The 13925-nt window shown below is 34.5% G+C and overlaps 1 long non-coding RNA gene across 1 annotated transcript in view; it reads right to left on the reverse strand.

Moving 5' to 3' along the window:
- Positions 1 to 12522: 12522 nt before the first annotated feature.
- LOC311602366 overlaps positions 12523 to 13925 on the reverse strand; it is a 149702-nt gene continuing 148299 nt past the window's right edge. Inside the window, exon 3 of the long non-coding RNA XR_014780732.1 lies at positions 12523 to 12577. This is a non-coding gene — a long non-coding RNA (uncharacterized lncRNA). The remainder of the gene's footprint in view (positions 12578 to 13925) is intronic.

Genomic DNA, 13925 nt, shown 5'->3' on the forward strand with positions numbered 1-13925 from the left:
AAATAACAACTGACTTTCATAACAAACAAAAGGAGATTCTATGTGCATATGGACTGTATGTCAATGTTTATAATTCACTCATTCTGAGAGTTATGACCAGTATTTGGTTTAGGGGTGGGCAGGGCAGAAGAAAACATATTCTGACTGATTGTGCTATGTGGCCATTTGTGGCATACTTTGACTCTTTTTTAAAAATATTATCAACAAATGAGAAAATATTTATTCTTTTGTAAATGGAACAGGCAACATTCTCAATGTATGAGAATAGAAACAAAAATGCCCAAAGAATAGATGATATAGAAAATCCAGTCTATAAATATTTACCCACTTTTATTTGATTTGCCTGAAGAATCATTGATAATTCTATGCTTACTCATTTCTTAAAGGTCCATTAAATATAAAGAGACTAGATTCTAAACAACTACAACCAAGCAACTCTCTCTCTCTCTCTTTCTCTCTCTCTCTCTCTCTCTCTCTCTCTCTCTCTCTCTCTCTCTCTCTCTCTCACACACACACACACACACACACACACGACACCACATCACACCCAGTAAATTAAAAAAAGCAACAACAAAAAGTAAACAGTAAAAGGAATGATTCCTATGTAATCCAAGTGAGCCTTGAAGTCACCTTCTATGTTAGTCTCCTTTTAAACCACCACATCCAGTTTATCACAAAGTAATTTTGAAGATCACTAACAGGAAGAAAGAATATCTACTATTAAACACCCAAAAAAAATCTTCTTGCTTTGTGTCTAATTTCTGCCTCTGTAGAAGTATTTTCTTCAAATGTTTACCAATTTGTTTTCCCTCTTCTTTCGGAGAAGAAAATGTCCAATGAAGCAAATTATTTCAAATAATTGCACAAGTAATATATTGATTCTATAGAAACTATTTTCAACCAGGTTAGATCAAAGACAATTTTCTGCAAATCACATAAATCCAGATGTAATAAATAAATAATGAGAATATAAATAAATTTCAATCATGGATCAGGATTTCGGCCTGAGAAACAATTGATTATTCATGTAAAGTAGTGTGGAGGGTGTGTATGCTTGAAGATATGAATAGCATATGAAGATTGAGAGAAGGTAACTGCACTGAAAGCACTGATCTTTAGTCATTCAGTTTCCTTTTCAAAGAATGTTCCAGTGAAGTACACTTTCAGTTATGAATTAGCTTTTCACATTTATTAACACAAAATTTATGTACTTTGCAAGATAGACTTGACTATTCAGGCTTGAGTCAGCATAGGTAGATAACCTTAGTTGTATTTTTATTGGCATAATTTGGAAGATTTTAAATGGGTGGTTAATGGTCCTATAGATCAAGTAAATCCTTTATCTTCCCATTATAACAATTAAGAAAATATGATAAAGAATTCACTATATTTAATGACCTCGTGCTTTCTTTTCTTTTGAGTTACATGCGACATTTGGAAAACATTTTAACCAAATACCTGATACAAAAATACATAGAACGTAGATGTGTATGGCTCTAATTACTACATGTGAGTGTGTATGTACACATGTACTTGTGTATGTGTGATGGCAGGAACTTTATTTTAGTTATTGTTTCAAGATGAAGTAATCAATGAGATTCTAATAGGAATCCAGGAACACTAAGGATTTATGGTTGCATATAGTGTTTGTATGCATGTAATATGCAGCATCCCATGAGTTATACAGCATGTTACAAAAATATAATTTCACAGTCTTTATTACCATTAACGACTTTTGTACCTAAATGCAACTGTGAGTTTTTCTGTCTCTGTCACAAATTCGTTCATGTATAGCATTTGGTATATGCAGAATGGAAGCTATAGATTCAGTGGATGAGTAGCAAAACTGTTTCAAAGGTACAAAGTGAGAGATTAAATGCATGCTCAGAGAAAATATCATAGACTACTGACCATAGACTTTGTGAGTGGACATTTCTGATTGACAAACCAAGTCATTTTTTTATCTGACTTCAAGTACAGAATGGAAATGAATGAAACACAGAATTTCAACTTACATAATGTTAAATTTTGGTCTCAGAGGAAACAATTAATATTTTTAATAGGAAATCATGTAGAATATCAGTATTAAACATGTATTTTCATTCTTGAATAGACTTTGTATTGTGCTAGCTTCAACTAAAATCCTTTTAAAACAGTGTCATAGGATCTAAAAACAATTATCAGGCAGATTTCCAGATACCTGTCTCTTAGTAGTCAGTATTTTTTTCCTTTAAGGTGTGTTCTTTAATGATAATATCATTATGCAATATATTACAAAATGTTATATCGCGAAATTTCCTTAAAATTCATAAAAATCATTCCCTCAAAATTTCTGTGAATCTATGGCCTGTTATTTTAGGCTTATCATGTAATTTGATTCTTACCTTTCATTTACTTCTTCCTTCTTAAACTTATTTTCATCTTCCTGTGTTTCTTCTAATAAAATATCAGTAACATGAAATATATTGCCTGTTTCATGAAATTAAATGGAAACTGAACAAATAATTTATTTTCTTGTTTTCTTTCTATTTCCTGTGTAAGATCAGTCATTTCCCCGAAGAGGGGTCCAGAATCACCAGATTTATCAAGGATTTGAAAGCTTTCTTGGTGTTGCCACACCTTATATTTTATACCTCACTTTGGAGATTATTCTCTTTTGCTTTCTCAATTTTAGACTTTTAGAACTAGTCCTTCAAATATCTTGTTAATCCTCTTATCTTAAGCTTGATAAAATGATGATTGTGATAAAAATCATTGTTAACATCTTGTTAACCAGTTTTGTGTCATATTACAAGAACCCCTTACGCTGTTTTGGAATGGGCTCTGGATTTATGACTAAAGTTTGCCATCTAGTGTTTAGTGTTTTCTGAAACCAAGTTTTATAAGACATAAAAATATCCTTTCACTGTTTTGACTTGGCTAATCAGTAGGTTCCAAAGAAGACATTTTAATCACTACATAGACCAGGAAACTTTAGTTACTCTGATGTGCTTGTACAATAATAGACCCAGTAAATTGATTAAAATTAAAACTGCACTTGAAAAGAGTGAATTTAATTGAATTCAAACCTGAGCATTTTAAAAATGAAAATTGTTTTATAATGTCTATAGCATGAATTTGATCAATTATAAATATAATTACTGAGAAGATATTCTCTGTTTCCTTCCATCTTTATCATAGTTTTGATGAGATTCCACACAAAATGTTTTTTCTGTGTATCTGCATTTATTTATATACATAAAAAATCAATTAAACTAAGGAAAAATAAAAGGGGGTAGCAAAAATATGAATTTAAAATTATGTTGTTAAAAACCAGTACTTTTCACATCACATGGTGTCCTTAAAGTCATATTAAATATAATATATTCAATTTACATTTTTTAATGAAAGATAATACAATGAGACTTCATGCGTCCCCTAGTAAGGGGAGTGGGGGCTATTGCCTGCCTTGTGATCACTCCCTGCTGGAGAGGCTGCCTCACCAGGCCACAGGGGAAGAGGACATGCTCAGTCCTGATGCCACTTGATGAGCTGGAGTGGTTGGTAGGATCTTTTCACAGAAATAGAGGAAGAGGTAGGGGGAAAGATAGAGGGACGGTGGGACCAGGAGAGTAGGAGGGAAGGGCTATGTTTGGGATGTAAAGTGAATAAATAAACTAACTAAATTTTAAAAAGGAAAGAAAAATTAAAAGGATGAAGGGTTTTTACATTCAAGTTTTAATTCCTGGTCTGTGTTAGTACTCTGGAGAATAAATCTGTATTGTGAACATTGGGGAATATTTGTAAAGTGTTACTGAGATGGTAAGTCATTCAATAACTTCTGAAGTTATAAATAGTATAAGGAGGCAGTAATTCAAGGATGGCTTTAAGTAGAAAAGAGTCTATAATAATGACTCAAGTGTAGTAGTAGCCTTAAAGCAAGAGAGAAATCAGTTGGGTTACCTCACTCAGGACATTATCTAGTTCCATCCATTTGTCTACAAATTTTATGATGCCCTTGGTTTTCATAGTACTATTCCATTGTGTAAATAAAGACCAAAATCCTGATACTATTAATTATACTTTGCTCTCCTTGCAGACAGGAGCCTAGAATAACTGTCTTCTGAGAGGCTTCATCCAGTAGCTGATAGAAACAGATGCAGAGACCCACAGCCAAACAATAGGCCAATCATGGGGAGATTTGTGGAATACTATGGCACCAGCAGCATCAAAGACACAAGAAGACCTACAGAGGAAACTAAATTGGGCTCATATGGGCACACATAGACTAAACCACCAACAAAAGTACATTCATGGACTAGCCTTAGGACCCCTACACATATAAAGCTGAGCGGCTGCTTGGTTCTCAAGTGGGACCCTCAAAATTATAGTGGGGGCTATCTCTGACTAGAACTTTGTAGCCTCCCTCTAGATCTTGTTTCCATATCAGGATGCCTTGTCTTGTTGCATTTAGCCCTGATGTATCTTAATGTGCCAATGTGGGTTGTTGGTACCTGGAGGGTGGTAGTGTAAGGGAGTGGGAGGACAGGGAGTATGGACAAGTGAGAAAATAAAAAAAAGAAAGGCATGGTAGAAAGATGATAATATATGTAGAAATAATGCATTAATACTCTATGTAAAGGCTCTCTCTGAATGAACAAATTAGTAACTGTAAGAAATATAATGTACATCGGTGATACTAAGAACAGCAATTGGTCTGCTATTTTTTTTTAAGCTTCAGGCTATATTTTTTTAGACGACCTGTTGCTTTAAATGCTCCTCCCCCCTTCTATTGTAGGTCAGTAGGTTGCTAAAATTCCTTTTCTAATTTTTTTCCTCACTTAAATGTTGATACAAAGCCATAGGCATTTCATAGAATAGTAATCTAACAGATTCCAGACAAAGTACTTTTCAAATACACCTATGACGCTGCTGGCCCAATCAAACATAAATCTCATCACAACTTTTGCTCTCAGTCCACATACAGTTATTTGTGACATGGTTAGGCATGTGAACTTCATGGTGTGGAATCATATACATAATTGTAATGGTGAAAAGAACTGGCCAAAGCATTGCCCTGCTTCATTACTTGCATGATAGTATATGAGACACAGAACATCTTTGAGTTACCTTACCAGCTTCCAAATGTAGGTGGAAGCTTGATGTGAAGACAAAGTGAAGAAGTATTCAGAAGCACTTGGAAAAATAATCAAATAGTTTTTGCATTTGTAAGTTTTCACTAACCCAAAAATCTATTTGTTTTCTTTTAAAAATGTGAAGTATTTATGTTGCTACTTGCACTGAAAGAAGGCATACATTTTAATCTCACATGCTTTCAAAATCTTAAAATTTAGGCATCTTTTCAAGTTTTGTTTATTGTTGTTACTTCTTTGTTTTAGGGAGGGTTGACATGCTTTGTATCTCAGCAGTTTCATTTATTCAGTATAAGAATTTTGGTCTCTGTTTCTGGAAGAAAGCTCTCATACATAATGAAAAGGTAGAGATCATATTTACATGCAAAAATTTTGCCATCACTGCTGTCACTTCCTTTTGCTCTGCAGGTTCAGAAATAGCCACTGAAATTCAGCTCTTCTGTTACAGCTATGATTCAATATCATTTTATTCTTTATGTTTTGCTAAATGACTCTGAGATCAAGTTCACAGGTATGCTTTAAGAATCAAAATGTCAATTCATTTTCAATTTTTTGGTAAATCTAAAACTATTTTGAAAAACAGCACAAGAACTTAACATTTGTATTATACAAAGCATCAATATTTATATATTAATAAAGACATCACTACAATGTTAATCCTTTACAATGATTTGTTAATCCACTTATTCGATAGGCAGGATAGAAAAATGATGTCATATATAATTTCTAGGTGATAAATGACATTATAGGTAAATTCCAAAGCCGTGACAGCCACAAAAAAATAAAAATTTTGATTCTGAGTTTTTAGTTTTTTTCATTAACTGCACTTCCTGCTCATTTTTTTATTAAGTGAGAAAATAGTTCTTTTTCAGAAAAAATTAAAGCTAAGTTCACTAACAAAGGGACTAACGTGGATGCTTTAACTTAAATGTAATTGGTATTTTTCTTTATAGAACAGTTAGCTTTTAATTCGTACTCCACATTTGGTAATATGTAAAATGTGAATCAGGATTTGACACAAAGTTACATTAGTAAATTATTTACAGAGGAATGCGTTAAGAAAAGCATATTGAAAAAGCTTCAAGTATTGATATTTAATTTTAGGGATTGTCATTCAAAGACATTTTGTTCTTCTGCTTAAACAATGTTGGGTAGTATTACACATCCATTATATGTACTCACCTAACTACTCAGGAGCTAATAATCCCACCACTTTTCTCCCCACTTTATTTTTGTGAAGTAGATTATATATAGGGAATAATCAAACATGTGCTCTGAGTAAGAATAATATAACTTACACATTTTTGTGACTGTAACATAAATTTATACATGATATCTTAAGAATCCCCCCAAAATCCATCTCATTGTGCACCCGAATCATAGTGCAACTCCCTTCTCCACACTTAATGCTATTCCTTATTTTTTTAAACAATCCTACTTCCTTTCTCCTTATACCTGAATCAATGTTGTGCATTGCTTGTTTAAGTAAAATATCATTTACTGTTACCTGTTCTTAAGCTTTTAATTAGAATCACAATTTACAGATAATTGTTTATTTTTAAATTTTTTCTTTAAATACTTTGCCATTTGTGTTTCTATATTTGACACGATTGTTATACATAACACAGCTTTGCCGTTTTAAAGATTCTTAGTTTGGAATACTATAACATTAAGCACATTTTCCTTATATTTTGGCAATTGCAACTATTTATACCCAAACCATCTTCATTATTCCAAATTGAATCTATGTCACATTTAACAGTTAACTCTCTGATTCTTTATAATTACTGATGTTTTATACAGATGTTTAAATGAATTGCACCCAATCTTTTGTCAATTCACTGTTTCTGGTGATTTTATTTATTACTGTATTACTGGAGAAAAGCCAAGAAGTAATTCTTTTGCCTTTGTGTGTCTGAACAAGTCATTATTTCATGTTTGTTATTAAAGGATATTTTCCATAAATATATAATATAAGTGAAATTATTTGTAGGATGTGATAGTAAAATGCAAGTATACTCTGTTTTTAATGTTTTGCTCCTCTTACTAGTTCTAATTATTGTACTCTAAAAAACATTTTGCTTCTGGAGGTAGCAGTATTTATTCCAGAAATGTGTTGTCATGGTTATTTTTTGACAATACAATTTAAAGTTATCTGGAAGGAAATCACAATTGCAATAATACCTCAATAATATTTATCTGTTCAAATCTTTATTTAAATTACTAGAGCTTGTTGCCAATCTCACTACAGTGATATTAAGCTCTGGCTAGAAATCAAGACTTTGTATGTTCTATTTTTGTCAACATGATACAAGTTAGAGTCATTATGAAGGGGCAGGCCTCTGCAACTAATCACTGATGGGAAAGGGAGAATTAGCCTATATGAGACTCTTTATTGGTTTTCCAATGCAAAGTATACAACTCTGAATCCATATATAAAAAAACTGATTCAGGAAGTTGTATGTAACAATAATAATAATTTTTAAAATGCAGCATAGGATGGATGTAAGGGAGGGTTCTTGATATAGGCTGGATGGAGGAAAGGCAGAGGGAAAACTTGAGAGAAAGAGGGAGAGAGGAAGAAGAAGAAGAAGAAGAAGAAGAAGAAGAAGAAGAAGAAGAAGAGAGAGAGAGAGAGAGAGAGAGAGAGAGAGAGAGCACAAGAGAGTTCACTTCCAACAGATTTGTTTATGGACAACCTTCAGTGCATTTTCTTGATTAATGATTGAAATGGAAAATTCCACCTCAATGTGAACAATGACATCACAGGTCAGGTGGTTCTTAATGCTATAGCATTAAGAAAGCAGGATTAGCAAGCCAGTTCTGTGACCTTTGCAAGAGCTCCCACCTCCAGGTTTTTTGCCAGCTTGAATTCAAGCACTGACCACCCTTAGTGATGGACTGTTACCTATATATGTAGGTGAAATAAACCCTTTCTTTCTCAAGTTGCTTTTGGCCTCAATGTTTTACCACAGCAAACAAAACACTGACTAAGACAATATGTAAAGTCTAACCCACAGATAAATTGTCTTCTCTATCTTGAAGTTTCAGTCACATTCAATGAGACTGAATCATTTTCAACACTCTAAGATTTTGATATGCTCCAGGTTATGATCAGCTTTGGTGACCAAATGTCTGATTTTTTGTAACACCATAACCCAAATTTAGGAAGCGAAACTATCACTAGGCCCATGCCCACCTATATGGCCAAAGCTGTCACTTCCATCTATATATTCCATCTTTCAACTGCATATTATTGAGCAAAATATTATTTCCTCCGGGTACAGGACTTACAAGGTAATAAATTCAGTACTTTTTCACATAGAAATTTATATAAGACTTGTGATATTCAGGTCTAAAGAGATTCTAATGCCCTTCATTCCCTGGTCTGGGTGAAATTTATACTTACATTTCTGCTTCTGGGTTAACTCACTCATTATGATCATTTCTAGCTCAATCCATTTGTCCACAAATTTCGGGAATTCCTTGTTTTTAATAACTGAGTAGTTTTCCATAGTGTATATGTACCACAGTTTCTTTATCCATTCTTCTACTGAGGGCCACTTAGGCTGTTTCCATGTTCTGGCTATTATGAACAAGGCTGCTATGAACATGGTTGAGCAAATTTTCTTGTGTGCTGAAGCATCATTTGGGTATATTCCATGAAGTGGAATAGCTGCATCTTGAACATTATGATAGGCAGATTTGGGCCCAGGAGTCCCGCTCAAACTAAGGCACCAGCCAAGGACAATACAGGCAGCAAACTTTAAACCCCTACCCAGATCTAGCCAATGGACAGAACACTCTCCACAGTAGAGTGGAGAGTGGGATATGACTTTCTCACATACTCTGGTGACTCACCTTTGACCATGTCCCCTGGATGGGGAGACCTGGTAACACTCAGAGGAAAGATAGCAGGCTACCAAAAAGAGACTTGATACCCTATGAGCATATACAGGGGGAGAAAATCCCCCTCAGGAACAGTCATAGGGGAGAGGAATAAGGGGAAAATGGGAGGGAGGGAAGAATGGGAGGATACAAGGGATTGGATAACCATTGAGATATAACAAGAATAAATTAATAAAAAAGAAAGTTACACTGACAATAGCATGAGAAAAAATAGTATCCAACTTAGAATTGTAGAAATCCAGTTTAGTTAGAATGAAGAGATCTATAATGTTTCAATTGAAACTAGCATCAAAGATTTTAAGGAATATAGAATATGACCTAAAAGTGAGATTATGATATAGGAAAACACTTATAGTGAGAAAACTCTCAGAGAAAATTTAAAATAGCTTTGTAAATTGTTTTTTAATTTCTTTTGGAATTTAAGAGAGCTTTTTAAATGGGAACTCTGTGATCTTGGGGAAAAAACCCAACAACACAGCAATGATCCAGAATTTAAAAAAGGATAAAAGCAATCCAAAGAAATTATATTTTTAGGCTGAAAAATATGCTAAGGAAATTTGAAAACATGACTAGTGGCCTCAATATCTTAATAAGCATACAGTGGAAAGAATTAGTTAGCTCAAATACAAGATTATTTGAAAATAAACAATAAAGAAGAAGAAAAATGTATAAAGAATGAAGAAGGCAAGTATAGTGTTAAATGTCAGTAATTACAACCTATCAGATTTGGAGGAGGGAGGATCATGGCCAAGAGTTTCTGTCTCAGAAAAGTAAAGACAAAACCAAAAATGAAAGAGTGTAGAATGGGAATTGACTTTCACACGAACTCTAGTACCCCATATTTGACCACATCCCCTGGATGGGGAGGCCTGGTGGCACTCAGAGGAAGGATAGCAAGCTACCAAGAAGAGACTTGGTACCCTTTGAGCATATACAAGGGGAGGAGGAGGTCCTCCTCAGTCACAGACGTAGGGGAGGGAGGTAGGAGGAAAGCAGTTGGGAGAGAGGAACAGGAGGATACAAGGGAGGGGCTAACAATTGAGGTGTAATATGAATAAAAGAATAAAATATTAAAAAATGTCAGTGGAGAACAAAGCAAAGATGGATAATAAAATTCTACAAGAATTTGGGAGAGTTTCAGAGGCATATGTATTTGAGTTACTATGGTTCAAAAAGATACTGAGATTATCAAAGATAGAAAGCATAATCAAAAGACACGTTTTAGAAAGCATTGGGAATATTAATATAGGAAGGTCAAAGGTCACCACTCAAACTTTAGTCTACAAGTAATTTTAAGATGAAATTCCAAAAGGAAAAAGATAAAGAGAAGATTATTCCAAGCTACAAAAGCAAGAAACTTAATTCACAGGCTTTTAAAATAACTTTTAATACTACTCAGCAGAACAGAGCATGACATAAGATTTTCACAGTACAAAGGAAAAAAATTTCAATTAACAATATTCAACATGAAAATAAAAGGAAAGTCTATTATCAGAGAAACAATGTCTGAGAGAATCTATACCTATCAGTGATGTCTTAAAAGAAATGCTAAAGTGACTTTTGTAAATCTGAAGAGGCTTTAAGGGCAAAAAGAAACAGAAAGGTAAAAACATACAGAATGTTTGAGTCCTTCAAATACTATACACAAATCATCTATATCTTTACAAAAGAAGATGAAATACTGAGAATAAACCAAAGTTATAATAACTACAACAGTATTTTAAGAGATTAGCAGTATTAAAGTTCAGTAAATGGCAATTTCATAATTTCAAAATGGCCTGCAAAGTAGATCATCAGCTAAAAATACCAACAATGCAGAATAACAATTTGAGTTCAGTCCTCAGAATCCATAGTGGAAGAAAAGACACCTGTAAGTTGTCCTCTGATCTCTACACTCATGTAAAGCTCCATCCCTACACACACACACACACACACACACACACACACACACACACACACACACACACACACACACAATCATATAGACATACTAATACTAAATGGAAAAAGAGGCCATGAATTTCAAGGAGAGAAAGGAGGGTTTAAAGGAAGAAAGGGGGAGGGAGAAAGATTGTATTTGTAGTACAATCTCAAAAATACTGCACAGCTCAAAATAAGTACTATAAGTTTTTTCAGAAAAGGACTAGGATTGTTTTAGCTATTCTGTTTTTTTGTTTTGTTTTGTTTTGTTTTTCCATATGGAGTTGAGGTTTGACATTTCAATGTCTTTAAAAATTATGTAGTTATTTTGATAGGGATTGCACTGAATCTGTAAATTGCTTTTGGTAAAATGGCCATTTTTACTACGTAAATTCTCCTGATCCACGAACAAGGGAGATCCTTCCATCTTAGCCCAAAAGGCATGCCTCATGAATATCTTCACTTACCAAGAGATTGGAACAGATTTGAGGACATCCTACTGGGACTGTAGGTAAGAGAAATATAGGAGATGGGGTAATAGAAGGATGCCGAGGATCTTAGAAACCTACAAGAAGAACAACACAATGGGTGGATCAGGGCCCAGGGGTATCTGCTCAAACTATTGCACTAACCAAGGACAACACTAGTAGTAAACATCAAACCCCTACTCTGATCTAGCCAATAGACAGGACATCCTCCCCATTTATGTGGAGAGCAGGGACTAACTCTGATATGAGCTCTGGTGGCCTATATTTGATGACCTCCCATTAGTGGGGAGCCTTGGTAGCACCCAAAGAAAGAATAGATAGATTACTAAAATGAGACTTGTTAGCCTGCGACCATAAAGTAGGGAAGGGGAATCTCCCTCAGACGTGGACCTAAGGGAGGATAATAGGGTGGGGGTGGGAGGAACAGAATGATACGAGTAATAGGAGAACAATTGAGTTGTAACCTGAATAAATTAATTTTAAAAATTTGAACATTCAGCCATTTTAAAGCAGATAATAATACATTCTTGCTATATGGAAAAAATGGACTAAAAATGTAGTGGTGAAGTACAGAGGTTTTTCTAATATATTTCTATTTATCTTTTATTTATCTCTAGCATCATGTTAAGCTGATATCATTTTACAAAAGCTTGTTATAATAAAGATATTTTTGTACATGCTTGACATACACAAGTTTATGAAAAACATAAGAAACAAAAATGAAAACATGGATTTGGGAGTCAAGATGGTGGCTACAAAGACGCACACTGCCTGATTTGCCGGGAAGAGATCAAAGATGCTAACTGAGGCCACAGACAGTGAGTGCTGTGGATAACTGATCAAGAGACATCCACACAGTACGGACCTTGGGTTAGTTAGACCACCGGTCATCCAGCACCCCAGGAAGGATGACAGACTAGTCCCCCAGCACCCAGACAGGATGCAGACTGTAAGTGATCCAACAAAAAAAGAGAATTTCAGACCAATATACTAAATAAAATACTTGCAAAATGAATATAAGAAGATATCAAAGATATCATTCACCATGACCAGATAGGCTTCATTCCAGGCATGCAGGGATGGTTTAATATATGAAAATCCGTCAATGTAATCCACCATATAAATAAACTGAAAGAGAAAAAACACATGATCATCTCCTTAGATGCAGAAAAAGCAGTTGACAAAATCCAACACCCATTCATGTTTAAAGTTCTGGAGAGATTGGGAATTCAAGGCACATACCTATACATAATAAAGGCTATATACAGCAAGCCAATAGCCAACATCAAATTAAATGGAGAGATACTCAAGGAAATTCTTCTAAAATCGGGACCAGACAAGGCTGCCCACTTTCTCCATATATCTCCAATATAGTTCTTGAAGGTCTAGCCAGAACAATAAGATAACACGAGGAGATCAAGGGGATCCAAATGGGAAAGGAAGAAGTCAGACCATCCCTATTTGCAGATGATATGATAGTGTATATAAGTGACCCCCAAAATTCTACCAGAGAACTCCTACAGCTGATAAACACGTTCAGCAAATTGGCTATATACAAGATTAACTGACTCAAAAAGGTCAGTGGCTTTCTTATATACAAATGACAAACATGCAGAGGAAGAAATTAGGAAAATGATACCCTTCACAATAGCCACAAACAATATAAAATATCTAGGAGTAACTCTAACCAAGCAAGTGAAGGACTTGTTTGAAAAGAATTTTAAATCTCTGAAGTAAGAGATTGAAGATGATATCAGAAGATGGAGGGATGTACCTTGTTCATGGATCAGGAGAATTAATAGAGTAAAAATGGCCATCTTACCAAAAGCAATTTATAGATTCAATGCAATCCCTATTAAAATACCTTCAAAATATTTTGAAGATCAATTCTCAATTTCATATGGAAAAACAAAAAGCCTAGAATAGCAAAAACAATCCTAAATAATAAAAGATCCTCTAGAGGAATCTCCATACCCGACTCAAGCTGTACTATAGAGCAACAGTAATTAAAACAGCATGGTACTGGAATAACAATAGGATGGTGGATCAATGGAATCGAAGTCCTAGATGTGAATCCACACACATATGGTCACTTGACTTTTGACAAAGAAGCCAAATCTATTCAATGGAAAAAGGATAGCTTATTCAAAAATTAGTGTTGGCCTGACTGGATGCCTACGTGTAGAAAAATGGAATTAGATCCATATTTGTCACCATGCACAAAACTCAAGTCCAAGTGGATTAAAGACCTCAATATAAAACCAGAGACACTAAATTGGTTAAAAGAAATAGTGGGAAAGAGGCTGGAACACATTGGTACAGGAGAAAACTTCCTGAACAGAACACTAACAGCCCAGGCCTTAAAGTCAACAATTAATAAATGATACCTCATGAGGCTGAGAAGCTTCTGTAAGGTAGGAGACACTGTCAACAGAACAAAGTGACAGCCTACAGACTGGGAAAAAATCTTCACCAA

The sequence above is a fragment of the Acomys minous genome, assembly GCF_964271855.1.
Source record: "Acomys minous genome assembly, chromosome: 7".
NCBI lineage: Eukaryota > Metazoa > Chordata > Mammalia > Rodentia > Muridae > Acomys > Acomys minous.